Below are 14,345 nucleotides of genomic sequence, written 5' to 3'. Positions count from 1 at the left end.
TGTATATTGTGAGTGAAAATGGTGGGAGCTGCAAGAGAGGATGAACATAGTGACGAGTCAAGAACTAGGATGTTTCCCCTTCTCTTCACCAATTAAAATTTTCTTTTATTTTCATGTCATTATTCTACCTGTAAAACCAAAGGATTCAATGTAAATGCTTTTTTTTTTTTTAAACTCCTTGTTAGATCTTTTTAATCCTTGGCACAAAGAGATGTAATTTTGAAATTATTTTCCTTCTAATGAAAGTACCGTCTTTGCTAGGAGATGTAGGAAACTTTCTTTGTAGAGAATACAATTATGCAGAATGGCACAAATTTTGCTGTCATTTGTAATCCTAAAACTCCTGTGGAGCTATTGAAGCTACATGGGCATTTCAGAAAAGAATCTATTTTAACTCTTAGACACTCTCTGCTTTTTTACAGCAAGAGCTGTCACTTCCCACTCAATTCTTCTGCCAAGACATCACTTCTCCTCTGCTGCAATCTGAACTGAGCCCTGTTCTGTCACAGTGATGTGATGCTCACTACCTGGGCCAGAGGTTTCATTCTGTAAGTCCGGTCACACCTTTAGAAGCATTATTAGCAGCCAGAAGAAACACTGTGCAATGCTACTATTTAGAAAGGTTTTTCCCTTCTAAAGCCTCCTCTCCATTTTGATTTAGAAAGTGGCAAACAAAGGAAGAGTCTCTCACATCTCTTGTTCTTGGATGGGTGTTGTGGGTGCCACTGCTTGTCCCTTCTTTTTGGTTTTTTGTCATACCATAGTAAAACACCCATCAGTTTTAAGATTCTTCATGGTTCACACTATTGTCACCCAAGCCACTACACTTCCTCCTATAGATCAGCTTTCTGTGCTTCATGCAAAAGTCTGTCTTGTCATTGCCTTTGTCACAGCTATTCATAACATCTTCCACTTCTCCTCCAAAAATGCTTCTGTCTAGGAAAGCCAGATTCCTCCTCCTGTCTTCAGAGATATTTAAAGTGTTACATGTTACAAGAGGCTTTCCAGCTCAACTAGCAACAATTTTACAAGTTTGTATAATTCCTTATATGCCACAGGTCTCTCATGTTTATCCCATTCTGGATTAGAAAGCCTTGACCCCCATCTCCCAAGGATGCCCTGTGTGTTACCTGATTTGCAGAGCTTGGCCACCTCCCAAACAAATCCTGCTCTGAAATGCCATCAGGTCTAGTTACTAGGAACTCCTGCAAAATGAGAGCCATCATCATCACACTTGGCACAGTAACCTACATTTTGGAACAGATAAAGTGCAAACTGCTCTTACTGCCTAGTTTCAGTGTCTTCCTCAAGTCAGGTTTCTGATGTGTTCTCCTTGAGCAAGCATTGCTCTTCCCCTGCTCTCAACTCAGGTCAGCAAAGGCTGCTTTGTTAATAACTGAATTTAAAGCCAAATAAATTTAAGGCAAGTAAACATTCCTTCCCAAACAAAGAAAGAGCTGATTATCTCATATCTCATCAGTGCCTTCTGGTAAGATCCCAGGATGATCATGGGCTCAATTGTGATTTCTGTGCAGTATTTTTTTAAAGCGTGATGTTTGTTTACCTTGGGTGTTTTGTTTTGTTTGTTTGGGGCTTCTAACCTAGGGCTAATGTTCCCAAGTGTTAAGGGAAGGAGTCTGCCCATTGGGAAGAGCAGTGTGGAGCCAGGCAGGGATGGAGGTGCCCAGCAGGCTGCCCATGCAGCAGAGCCCAGGGTGCAGGGCCAAGGAGGGCACACCTCACAGGGAGCCAGCCTCACCTGCACAGGATGTCACACCCGCAGCGTGGGGCAGTTGCCATGGGAACCCTATTTCCCAGGCAAAGCACACAGATCCATGCAACCCCGCAGCTTGCTCACTGTAAATTACTGTTTTCTCAAGAGCTCGGTAACTTACGGAGGCGCTCCTTCAGAGGCTGCTTGGAGTGTTGTGAAATAAACTCTTTTTAGGGCACTGCAATGACACCTGTGCCACAAAAGGGAGGTGTTGGCTGGAGAGAGAAGGGCAGGGGGATGGAGGTGCTGGGAGGGCAAAGGCCACCTGGCACCCCTGCCTTTAGAGCTGGAAACACAGGGAAGCAGTTAAAGGAGGGAAGTCCTATGTAGAAAAATGTGTCATGGAAATAAAATCTCATCTTAAATACATTGTGAATATTGTGAATTGATTGATCAATTATAGCTGACTTCAATGAAATTACTATTGTAAGTTCCTAAAACCCACAGGAGTTTTTTTTTTAATAGCCTACAATTTTAAAACCACCTGCAAGTTTAAAAACATACCTAGGTTGAAGCTTAGAATTGACAACGGGGCATGAACAAGGTGAGTTTATTGTGGTATGATTATTAAATAAAAATAAGATATCTTTTCAAAGTTTCAGAAGTGAAAAATAAACAGTTGAATAATGCAGGTGCATGCTGCATACCCTTTCAGAATGACCAACAAAAAAGGTTAGAAATCCCTTGCGCATAGAATTTAGTAACCAAAATAGACTGAAATAAATAAATAAACCAAAATATGTGCATTCACAGCCAATTACTTCTCTGCCTTAATAAACTCTTCAGAAATAAACATACATTTCTTAAACTGGAAATACTCTGTTCTGTTGAAGTCACAGGATGAACACTGGATTCTGAAAAGACAATGGATCCAAAGGACAAGACTCAAATTTCTCTGGGAAACATTTGCCGTGTGAGCATTTACAACTCTCTATGTGCAGTCTTTGGTATTTTCTCTTTTTTCCTTTCTTTTTTTAGAAGATAAAGAAGGGGGGAAGGGGAGCATGCTGCTTCTGGTTTACAGGCTACAAGATGAGATTTGCAACATGCCATATTTTGTGTGGTCTAGCAAGCTACTACTGGTTCAGGGAGCAGAGTATTTGCAACTGTTTTCCTGGATAATAACACCCCGTGCAAGCGTTTTCTAACCAAATCATATAGAGGGTTTGTAATCCAAATGTATAAATACTCAGATAACTTTGCGTTAAAGCAGGTAAAAAATGCCAGCGGGAAAACAAACAACAAGAATTCATGTTTGAGGAAGAAAACCAACCCAACAAACAAAAAGCAAGGAGAGTGAGGAAAGGTGCTACTGCTATTTTTCTCATGTGGTGAGGTGTTTTGTGAGGAGGTTTACATCCCTGCAAGATAATGTTAAATTATAACCATATTTTAGCATTCAAATCATTAACAAGTCGATTTAAACTATCTCCTACTGAGGACTTGAGCTGGGGGTAGAATACACAAGAAAGAAGAAGGGGCTTCACTGCTTCCTGTATTCTGGAAGTATTACTTAAATTATATTCAAGCCATCAGATAATTATGAACTTTCTTTTCCTTTATATTTATATGGAATATTTATTGAATTGCACAGTATGCTTTTACAATAAAGTGCTTTTTACGTTGGTTTCTTTGTTCATCCAAAATAAAACTGACAGTTATCCTTTTTATAACCTATTCTGAGAACATTTTCTCTTCTTTGAAACTGATTGATGCACTACTTTAAATGTTCCTGCAAATATCGTTTCAATTCAAGTTTCTGCATAATGTAATAAGAAGATAAAAGAATTCTATACTTCAACAAGAGACATTACAAAGCAACTAAAGACATTATCAAGGGCATTAACAAGCTCCTAATAGCAATAAAACCTTTTAACTGTCTGATGTAGAACATGCTCCCACCAAACCACCACATATTATGGTAATTGGCTCCAATTTCTGAATCTTTCATTGTAAAGTTACAAAGAGTTAGGTAGAACTGAAAAATGAACCTGGAATTCACAGTTCAGTTGCTTATCTTCTTTTTATTATTGTTATGATGGTGTTTTCTGTACAATACACAGAATCAGCATGAGTTCCAGCTGCAGCAGCATCATTTTATATTCTGCTCTGAGGTTCCTGAGTCTCCTCTTACTCTTGTTTCTCAATGTTTAAAGGTATATGGTTTTAGCTCTTCCAACAACTTATCATGTAAAGACTATTACAATGTGTGAATTAGTCATATTTTGGCAACCTAATTTGCTCATTCATTACAACACTGAAACATCAGAAAATGAAATAGTACTTAACTTCATTGTTCTAATTTACCTTAGGAAATAACCTGGGGTAAGTTGCTTACTTTTCTTTTTTGGATTCTCCTCTCAAAAACATAGAAGTTCAGGCTTCATTCAGAGTCCCATGAAAATAAATACAAAATTCAGTACACAATAATAATGAAACCAGAACCTGCAGCAGAAAAGTGGAGAAGAGACATGAGGCTGTGTGATGATTATCCTGCAGTGCAAAGCCACGTGTCCTGCTGACGTGTCTGTAGCACCTCACCATTCCTCTCAGGCTGGCAACCTGTCCACTGGAGAAGGGCAATCCAACTGGCATCTAGAATCATGGTCCAAAAAAGAAGTTGTCATTTCATGTCTCTGGAACTATCCTGGCTTAAAGGACAAGACACCAAGAAACAATATAATGCAAAAGAAATGCCTAGGAGGAAAAAAAAAAAATCAGCCAACCAACCAAAAAACCTTTTGGTTTCCAGCCCAAAGCTTGGTGTTCAGATACCACAAAATCTGCCAGGCTCCATTAAAAATGAAAGGCTTTGGGGGCAGATGTGCAAGGTTTAGAGAAGAAACACACAATGGAAACACCAACACCAGGATAACTGGACTACACGTGTCTCTCTCTCAGAAGAGGGAGGAACTACCTCATTTCTGAAGTTCTGGCTGATGGCCGGAAAGACAATCACTGGGACTTCACTGAGATGATAAAAGCACAGCATGCAATTTCTACCTAGCCTGGAAAAGCAGTTCTACTATTTCCTGTAACATTTAATGGCACAATCCTTTCATTACAGCGTAAATTAAAGCAATCTTTTATTATCTCCACTATCAAAGGCTGCTTTAATTAGACTCACTTAAAGGTTTGTTAAGGTTTTTGACAACAGAGCACACAACTATTACAGTTACAAACATGCTTTTAGCACGATTACTGACAAACTCCTGAAACCTACTCAGATGTAAAACAAAACCAGGACGAACAAAATCCTTTTCTCCCAAAACTGTGTGACTGTGGTCCTTCTACTGCAGCTGTTGTAAAAGTTTGGGAGATTAAAACAAAACACAAAAAAAAAACCCCAAAAAACAAACAAACAAAAACCCCAACACTTGAGAAGCAACAGACCAAGGACATCAATTATGAAGGTGAAACATTTTATCAAAGCATTTTAATTACCGTGACTTCACTTTCAGAAAACACAAAATGGACTTTTTGCTTGACACCAGATTTTCTCCATAAATTGCAATGAAATCTGTAAAGCCTTGCCTTCGCTTATTTCAATCTATTGTATCTCTGGTGTAAACTCATTAACTATTACAAGTGATATTAGCCTTGGGAAAACAAAAAATGCATTACTCAATGCCATATTACCTTACGTATTTCTGCATTGAAGGAAAGCTAATGTAGTGGTCTCCATCCCAGATCAACCTTTTGGTAGTAATGCTAGAAACGGTAGTATTGCTAGAAACGTTTTTAGGGTGTTTTAGGTTAATTCCAACGTTAAAACAAGACATTTTCAAATGGTTATTTTACAGAAAGCAAGCAGAACGAAGCCCACAACTCCAGAGCACGGGGAGAGGAATAAGCAGGCGCCACGACGCTGCGTTTGGCGCACGGCCAGGATGGAAATCGCGGCGGTGCCGGCTCACGGAAGGCAGACGCTGAGTTATCCCTGCGAACGCGCTCCTCTCCGGTTATCGCCGGGGCCGAGCGGCACTCGGCCCCGCACAGCGCACCGCGACCCACGGCTTAAAGCACCGCGCTCATGCCTTGGGGGGGGAAATACAGAAAATTAAAAAATAATTAAAAAAAAAATTAAAAATAAAATTTAAAAAAAAAATTAAAAATAGGAAAAGGAAAAATATCCCGTGCGGCTCGGGTAATTAATTAATTAATTAATTGCAGCCCAGCCGCGGTGCTCGAGCAGCCCCTGGCGGAGCCGGGCAGGCGCTGCCGCCGCTCCGCCCGCCGAAGGGGCAGCCCCGGCCGCCACAGCGCCCGCAGCGGCCCGCCGGGCCCACATGTAAGGAGGAGCGGGGGGGGCGGCAGGGGACGCCCCGCAGGCCGCAGGGAGCGAGGCGAGGGGAGCGGGCCGGGGGCAGCGGAGCGGGGTCCTGGGTGCGGAGCGGAGCGCTGGTGCGGAGCGGGGGGAGCGGAGCAGGGCCCTGGGTGCGGAGCGGAGCGCTGGTGCGGAGCGGGGGGAGCGGAGCAGGGCCCTGGGTGCGGAGCGGAGCGCTGGTGCGGAGCGGGGGGAGCGGAGCAGGGCCCTGGGTGCGGAGCGGAGCGCTGGTGCGGAGCGGGGGGGTACCGCTGCCTTCGCCGTGCGCTTCCACACCGTCTGCCTCCTCCTGGCTCTCGCAGAGGGAAAAAGCAGTGGGGAGTGTTCCGAAATGTCTACTCGCCTCGTTAAAATGCCGTTATCTTCAGACAGGTGATTTACCAGACAAGCTGGCAATTCTATATTTCCTCTCAAAAAGTTCCTCCGATCGCGGCCCTTGCTGGGCTTTAAAGGGCATGTATGCTGTTAGGCGTCGCATACGGAGCCCGAGTTCAGGCAAGGAGCCCTCGTTTAAAGAAGAGCCCGGAGGAGCCCCCATCTCCCCCGGCTGCCTGCACCCCCGGCCCGCACTCCTGTCCCGCACCAGCACACGCAGGAAGCTCAGGCTGCTCAGCCCCGGCCCAAACTTGGTTCTGACAAAGGCTGTTGAGCTCTGCAAGACTGAACTGTTCCTTCAGTACACAGGAAAATAAAAGGGGTAAGATCAGACAGTTTCTGGATACAAAAATCAGTTTGATTATGAGTTAAAAAGATCAATGAAATCAAATAAATCACTGAAAGGGAGATAAAAAGCTCCAGTGTAAGTTTCTACTGAATGTCACTTTATTTGAACAAGAAAGGGAGGGATGAATGTGAGGAAAGCAAACAGTGTGAATAATCTCAGCCCTAACGATTAATAATTGCTACTCACCTGACATTCGAGAGCCCTGGGGACAGGGCTCTGCAGGCTCTCTGCTGTGCAAAGACTCGAGGGGCTCATGGTAAACCCCAGGCATGGGGGCATCAGGCTCCTGCACAATCTCTTCTACATCCTTGTAACCCACGGAGCACAGCTCTGGACACACCGAGCGTCGCACAGGAGCCAGGGCTGGCTGCCTGCTCAGGAGCTCAGGCCACTTCACCATGACACCCTGCACCAACAGATCTCACAGTGACCTCTTCATGAGGGCAAACCAAACCACTGCACACCATTTCTTCTCCTATTCCTGCCTTTTTTTTTTTTTTTTTTTTTTTTGTTTGTTTGTTTTTTTTACAGGCAGAGCTGTGCAGGCACAGACCCATCCGTGAGTTAGGACAGCACCAGGAGCTCGTGTGGTGCCACTGAGCTGTGGGAACTGCCCTACCGTACTGCCTGAAGGGAGAGATGAAGCACATCTGCCTAAATCACAAACTCTAGCACAATGCATGAGTCATTCTTGCACCTAGGAAAGGAATTGCCTTTGCTCAGGCAGCACCAGCCTGAGCAAATTCACTGGTTGTGAATTTTACAACCAGTTTTCCAGCTTTGTTTGTTTCCTCCCATATGAAAAAGCAGGGCCCTGCATTTTTCAGACTATTCTTGAAAGTTGTCTATTTCACTGTGCCTGCATAGCACTTAAAACACACCCCACCATAGAACACCAATTGTTCAAAACTAAGTGGGCAAAATCCAAAATCAACCTCTAAAAAATAAAATTTATAAAATCTCAAAAAGGGGGGAAAAAAAACAGGGGGAAGAAAATAAAGACATTTAAAGGCCCCATCTCCAGGGTCATTCAAGCACATAAAATCAGGTAAATTAGCGCACAGCATTACTTTCAAGTAATTATCCAGCCAGAACAAATGCAAATGGTTAAATTAAACCTAAACAGACTGCACTGGGCAAACAGATTCTGGACTAGGGAGTCCACAAAAACCTAAGTGTTTAAGTGTCACCCTAATGTTGATTAGGGGGTCCACCACTGAATTTTTGAGCAATGTATTTTGATCAGCTCTTCTTTTCCTGACCCTTTTTATATTCAGTTGTCTGAATTGTCAGAGAATTCAGCTTGGAAGGGAGCATGGGAGTCCATCCCATCCAGCCTGTGCTCAGGACAGGGTCAGCCAGGAGATCAGACCAGGTGACTTTGGGCTTTGTCAGGCTTCTGAAAACCTCCAGGAGTAGAGGCTGCACAGCCTCCCTGCTGCACTGCTAGAGGTCCCACCCACGATGGGGAAAGGCCCCTCCAATGGGGAAAGTGCCTCTGGCAGGTGCTGGAAGGTGACCAAATCCATCCTCCATGCCTTCCCCTGGCTCAGCAAGACCCCTTCCCTCACCTCTCCTCCCAGGGCTCCAGCCCCAGACCAAGCTGCTGGCCCTTCACTGAATCCACTTTAAGAACATCATTACTGTATTGGATGTACAAACTTGATGGATATCCACACAAGATCTTGCAAGTCCTGAGAAGGAGATAATCACTTTCCTCATCTCCCTGGCTTTGCTCCTGCTAAGAGCCCAGGATGCTATCAACCTTCATTTCTGCTGCACTTTTCCACAGAGCTGTCCCCTGACAGCCCATCCCAGGAGAACCCCAGGGGTTTCTCTTTCCCCAGGGCACAACTTTGCATTTGTTGCCATTGAATTCCATGAGAATCCTGGCTCCAGCCTGGCTAATTCTCCCAACAGATCAGCCCAGGCCTCGAGTATGTTGGTTGGTATCCCTGCCCCAGCTGCAGCTGGTGACACCTGCACACTTGATGAGAGTGCACTCCATGACCTCCCCCGGTCACTGACAGGGATATCAAACAGGACAGATCCAGGACAGACCCTGGTAGCACACTTGTGACATGCAGAGCAAGAGTCAGCACCCATAACCCTCTAAGACCTCCCCTGGGTTTATATGGTCACAGTTTTCCACCCATCCATGTCTTAGCATCCTAATCTGGATGCTTGCCAGCCTCCTCCTATTTAAAGGTGTTTTGTCTTGTACTGATGCAACACAAAAAGAAATGTCTCTGTACAGACCTCCTCTACAGGCAGGATAAGCAACCCAATCACTGGAAAAGACCATTACCCCTAACAAAGAGTGGAGATGTAAGAAAACCACAGGAATGTCCTACACTTGACTTTAGAGACAAGCTTGTTTATGCAGCTTTGCCTTATGCCATAAGTGCCTGAGCAATTCAAGGAGTCATTACCCAGTGTAACAGATGTTTCAATACTTTACAGATCTAACTAGCAAGTAAAAGCCACTCCATGCTGCTGTCACCTGCTTCAGTGGAAGCAGGAAAAGATTTGAACCCCCAGCCCCATTTATTTTACATCATTAACTTCTTTCTTCACCACTTGCCTCTCCTCAGAGTCTCCACTGCCTGTGCCTTTCCCAAGGTCCCCATCTCCTCACTGTCCCCAGAGTCCCTATCTCAGTTTCCTCTCTCCCTTCCACTTTCACTCCTGAAGGACACAAGCAGCCAAGCCAGACAGGCCAAAACAGACATTTTCCATGGTCAGAGAGACACAGGTGGGACTCTCCTGACTCTCACCTGTCTCCTGCTGGGCTTTGCTGCGCCTTGCCTCCAACATTTCATGACAAACATTTTCCATTACATTTTCCATTTCCGACTCTCAACCTTTCTATCATATGATTTCAGGTTAAAACAGCAGGAATTTTGTACGGCTTATCTAGTACAATGTGATCTTTCTGTCAGCTGCTGAAAAGAGATTGTAGATGTTAAAGCCAAAAGCCAAAATCCAGCTGTGATTCATCTCCAGCCTCACCCTAGAAACTTAACCTCATCTCAAATGTCAGAGTTTTTCTAACTGAAACCAAAGGCTTACACACATGAACCATCATCTGTAACCTTAACAGTCACAACACACTTTCAGCCACCATAAACATACACAGCTGAGGAAAATCTGGTTTTTACTGATTAACATAGTACAACAGCTAAAGTAGAAAATACTATGTAGTTTCAGCTACTGAACCTGTATTCAACAGCTGCTCACTGCCCTGTGGGACTGCCAACACTGCTTTTGCTCCAGGCAGATAAAGGAAGAGTGTGAGAAGAGTCACGTTGGCTCAGACCACCAGTGCATCCAGACAAGGGCTCTCATCCAAGCCAACAGGGAAAAGGAGGAGAACACATACACCTACAGGGATATTCCCTCTGGCCAACTGTGGCCTTGGAGAGAATGCCTTTATATTAATAAGAAAACATACAAAGAAGAAGAACACCTCGCTGCTGTTTCCCCTTGCATCCCTAAAAAAGGGGGAGAAAGCTTCTGACAAGAACAGTCCTTCCTCAAACTGACAGCTTGCAGTGCTCCTGTTAGAACGGCTCCTCCAGGAGACCTAGAGCAAGCTCATGCCCTAAACCTAACACATAAGAGCTCTACAATGATTTATATTAATTCAGCTGGATTAGGAAAGAGACAAAATATATTTCTGCCATTTTAAAAATACTCCCATATTTAGACTTTTTATATCATTTCACAGAAGGCTCCACACCCTTGTGTTAGCTAGCTCATCTGTAGCCTGTAGCAGGTTTTTCCATATTTTCCACCTTGCTCATGTCAGAGGAGTGGTTCCTGAACTGCAGCCCACCACCCCCAGGAAAAGGCACACAGGGGTTTACAGGGGTTTGCGTTGCCTTTGTAATGCTCAATAAAGTTTAATGAGGAGGACACTCATTCCTCCATTGGCCACTCCTTGCAACTTTATAGTTGCCTGTGCTGGAAAGGCAAAAAAGCTTGGGACTCACTTTCTGCTTTCTGTTCTAAAGAATAACGGCTTTAAAATGAAATTTTCCAATGACAAAATTCATCTGATCATATAACCAATTAGGATAACTACGAAATTCACAGAAGTATGTCTCTGCAGCAAAAGACAAAGATTCCAGAATTTTACAAATTCCAGACACTAACTGGCTTGATCTTCTAATTTACACTGACACCACATAACAATGACCTGCCTACATCTGACATTAAGCATAATTTAATGCTTGTTAATCAACAATGAGGGGAAATGTAAGCCCTGTGTTCCTTATCTAATGCTTTCCCTTTCCTCTGCTGAGAGAGTTAGAGGATTTGCCTTGTTCTGTCTATCATCTTCGGTAAATACCAATCACTGCAGTAAATCTGGTAAGCAGGCTGACTTCTGACCTCTTTGTTCATATTTGTGCCATATATAAATATGTTGCTGGCAATGTTTTCTGGGGTTCTTTTTAACACATTAAACAGAAGTGCATTATAGAGTAGAACAGAAGGGAATTTCAAAGTATTATAAATATAGGATTAGGAAACTTGCCAGCAATATCCATTGCTGACAGCTGACTTTATTAAAGTTCATCAGCATTAATTGCCTCATTGTTGAATGACTTTTGCATGTAATTATCACCAGTCTAAACACAGATTGCCTCAGGTACAGTATCTAATGTGATCATGCATTCTGAATCCTATTAAAGTAGCCAAGATGTAGCAGAAATTATTTTCCCCCTACCAGTAAGGAAAGAAAAGCAACAGAAACAGGGGGAATTTATTTTGTTTAGTCTAAACAGTGATAGCCAAGATGTAGCAGAAATTATTCTCCCCCTATCAGTAAGGAAGTGAAAGAAGCAACAGAAACAGGGGGAATTTATTTTGTTCAGTCTAAACAGTGTTATTTCTCTATCTCATTCCAATGTTTTCAGCAATACTTTGGTGCCATGGATGCTGAAGCAAGACTTAAGAGATGCCAATTCTATACCAGTGTCATTTATCTCAAGGACAAGAGAAAATTCCTGTGCCCCACTAGAAAGACAATGCCTGAGGCATGATTGCTAAAATGGGCTTTAAACGTCATGCTATATTTTAATAGACAGAAAGATGGATACATCAATGTCTAAAATAATAATTCTTAGATTATATTTATCAGAACAAGGCAAGGCTTGAATTGTAATTTGAAGAAGTCTAAGTTCCAGCACTGTGAGCTAATATCCAAGGAGAAAGGACACATAGCACCTTCTTTGAACTTTTATGCTGTTTTAAGATGTTTTCAAGATCTAAAGACTCAGCATCAAAGACAAAATTTCATACTTTTTTTACACCTCCCTAAAATCTTCACACCGTATTACTATCCCATTCCCAAACCCTACTTTCTCAATAAAAAATAAATAAATTCAATTACTATTCCCTTTTCTCAATGTACCAGCTCTTTTGAGACTGAACAGAATATACTCTACTCTTTGGAATCATTACATGCAATAGACACATGAAGGATTTTTTTAAAAATTAAATGGAATAAAATTTTGCAATTTAGCTTGCAGATTTATTTAAAGTCTTCAGAAGGATAGTCTTAAAAGCTTCAATATCATCTTAGAAATGAGTTGCTCATCATAGCAAATTTTGTCAATGTTAAATACCCCCCATTCTCATGTATATGCCTCCTTATATGCACACCTACCTAAAATCAGCCAGGCTTCTGGAGTAACTTTTCAGAAATACTCATATTCAAGACTGTGTTTCAGCCACAGATTTAACAGCAATGGGTTTCAAAACTATTACACAGTATTTTAAAAACAGCATGAAAACCTATGTGGAATATGGACTTTCAGCACAGAAAAAAAGATTTGACTATGGAACACAGACAGCTTCAGAAATTCTACAGTCTTTTCAAATACTACTAAGCTGTTCTCCATTTGATGTTGTCTGTTGTCAACAGCTTTTGCAGTTCTCTTGTAAGAAAAGTAGCTGCAGAAATAAATGCTTGAATAAAGACAAAACTTGCCACATACTACCTTCCCTTACCCCTCCTCACCTTGCTTTCTCTCTCAAGTTTATTAACATTAATAACGGGAAGCACTGATGTAGCCTTTTAGGGTATTAGACCAAACCTGTAAATTAATGCATTGGTTCATCACAATTCATTAATCAAGCCTGTGCTGGATTTAACAGACAGCAGATTATTAAAGACACCAAATTACACAGACGAAAAAGCCCAGTTCCCAGAGGGTCAGCTGTAATGTGAATGGTTTTGCATAAAACCATAAACCTGCTATTAAATTAAAAACAGGCAAAATTATGTCCACTGCTTATCTAAAGTAATTTTTTTTTAAAGGGATGCTACACTAATTTACTTCTTAACTGGTCCTGGTTACACAGCAAAGGAGTAAAGGTTAACGGCAATGGCTCCTCTGATGCTTGGTTAAGCAACTTACACCAACATATCCTGACTGAGGTGAAGAAATTAATGAAATTACTACTGTAATTCATTACTAATGGAAAATTGTCAGTGCTTTCAGCCAGCAGTTCACACAAATTTTCTGCAGACATGAAGACCTAGTACAGTGACTCATGCTCTTAGACTTGCTACTCTTATTTCAAGTCCTGGCACCATTCATCACGGCCGAACTTTATGCCATGCTATCCAGCAAAGTTGAGTAACCTTTGATCTCAATAGCTGAGGTCTTTCTACTTCTGTGACACAGCTTTATGAAGGAGGAAAAAATTACATGTAATTTTCAGCATCAATCTAGGGAATGCTAAAATAGAGGAGAGAGGAAGAACCACTGCAACCAGAATCCTAAGTATAACAAACATAGGAAAGGTTGTAATTTTCCAACTAATGATGCCAAAAACAAACAGTGTAAATTAGTGCAAAGTTTATATATCAATTACCAATTTAAAGGACAATATCTGTAACAAATAGTGAACATTAGCAGTTAGTGAAAAACCTAAACAAGCTTGTCCTGTTGTACTACATAGTCTTGGCTTCTCTTTATATTCCTCACTAAACCACAAAACAGAATATCAGATCAAGGATAGCAAAATTATCCATCCCAAAAGAAAGAGATTCATCTGTGACAATTCTAGTAATTATCATCTACAGAGAGCAAGAGTATGTTATATTCCGTGACTTTGACATAAATAAATTATTTAATATGACTTGATTGCATATAACAGGAAACTCCTAACAGGAACATTCTTTTACTTTAATTTATAGAACAATGTTAATTTATAAAACACTGTTTTATGGCTGTGGAGTTATGCAGGAAGGAAGCTAATAAAGATAATCTTTATGATCTTCCCATTGATTTGCTTTTCGTTTGTGAGCAAGAAAGATACTGTTTCTGATGGCCATAAATGCCCAAGAGATGAGAATTGTGCAGCATGCTTCCCAAAGGAGCAGCAGGGTTACATTTATGCAAACAAAAGTTAAAGTTTGAATATCAGTATCATTTTCTCCCATGAGGAAGAGCAGAATTAAAAGACGTAAGGAAATCCCTATCCCTACAGGAACTCGAGAAAGC

The 14,345-nt window shown here is 42.0% G+C and overlaps 1 long non-coding RNA gene across 1 annotated transcript in view; it reads right to left on the bottom strand.

Annotated features, from left to right (window-relative positions):
* LOC120510890 overlaps nt 1-5,892 on the bottom strand; it is a 129,275-nt gene extending 123,383 nt beyond the window's left edge. The window contains exons 1-4 of the long non-coding RNA XR_005629614.1: nt 5,414-5,892; nt 4,316-4,369; nt 4,113-4,219; nt 1,131-1,205 (exon numbers count right to left, since the gene is read on the bottom strand). This is a non-coding gene — a long non-coding RNA (uncharacterized LOC120510890). The remainder of the gene's footprint in view (nt 1-1,130; nt 1,206-4,112; nt 4,220-4,315; nt 4,370-5,413) is intronic.
* Nucleotides 5,893-14,345: the final 8,453 nt, after the last annotated feature.

This window comes from Passer montanus, unplaced genomic scaffold (assembly GCF_014805655.1).
Source record: "Passer montanus isolate IOZ18808 unplaced genomic scaffold, ASM1480565v1 scaffold60, whole genome shotgun sequence".
Taxonomy (NCBI): Eukaryota; Metazoa; Chordata; class Aves; order Passeriformes; family Passeridae; genus Passer; species Passer montanus.
This window is presented reverse-complemented; position numbering and strand designations above follow the sequence as displayed.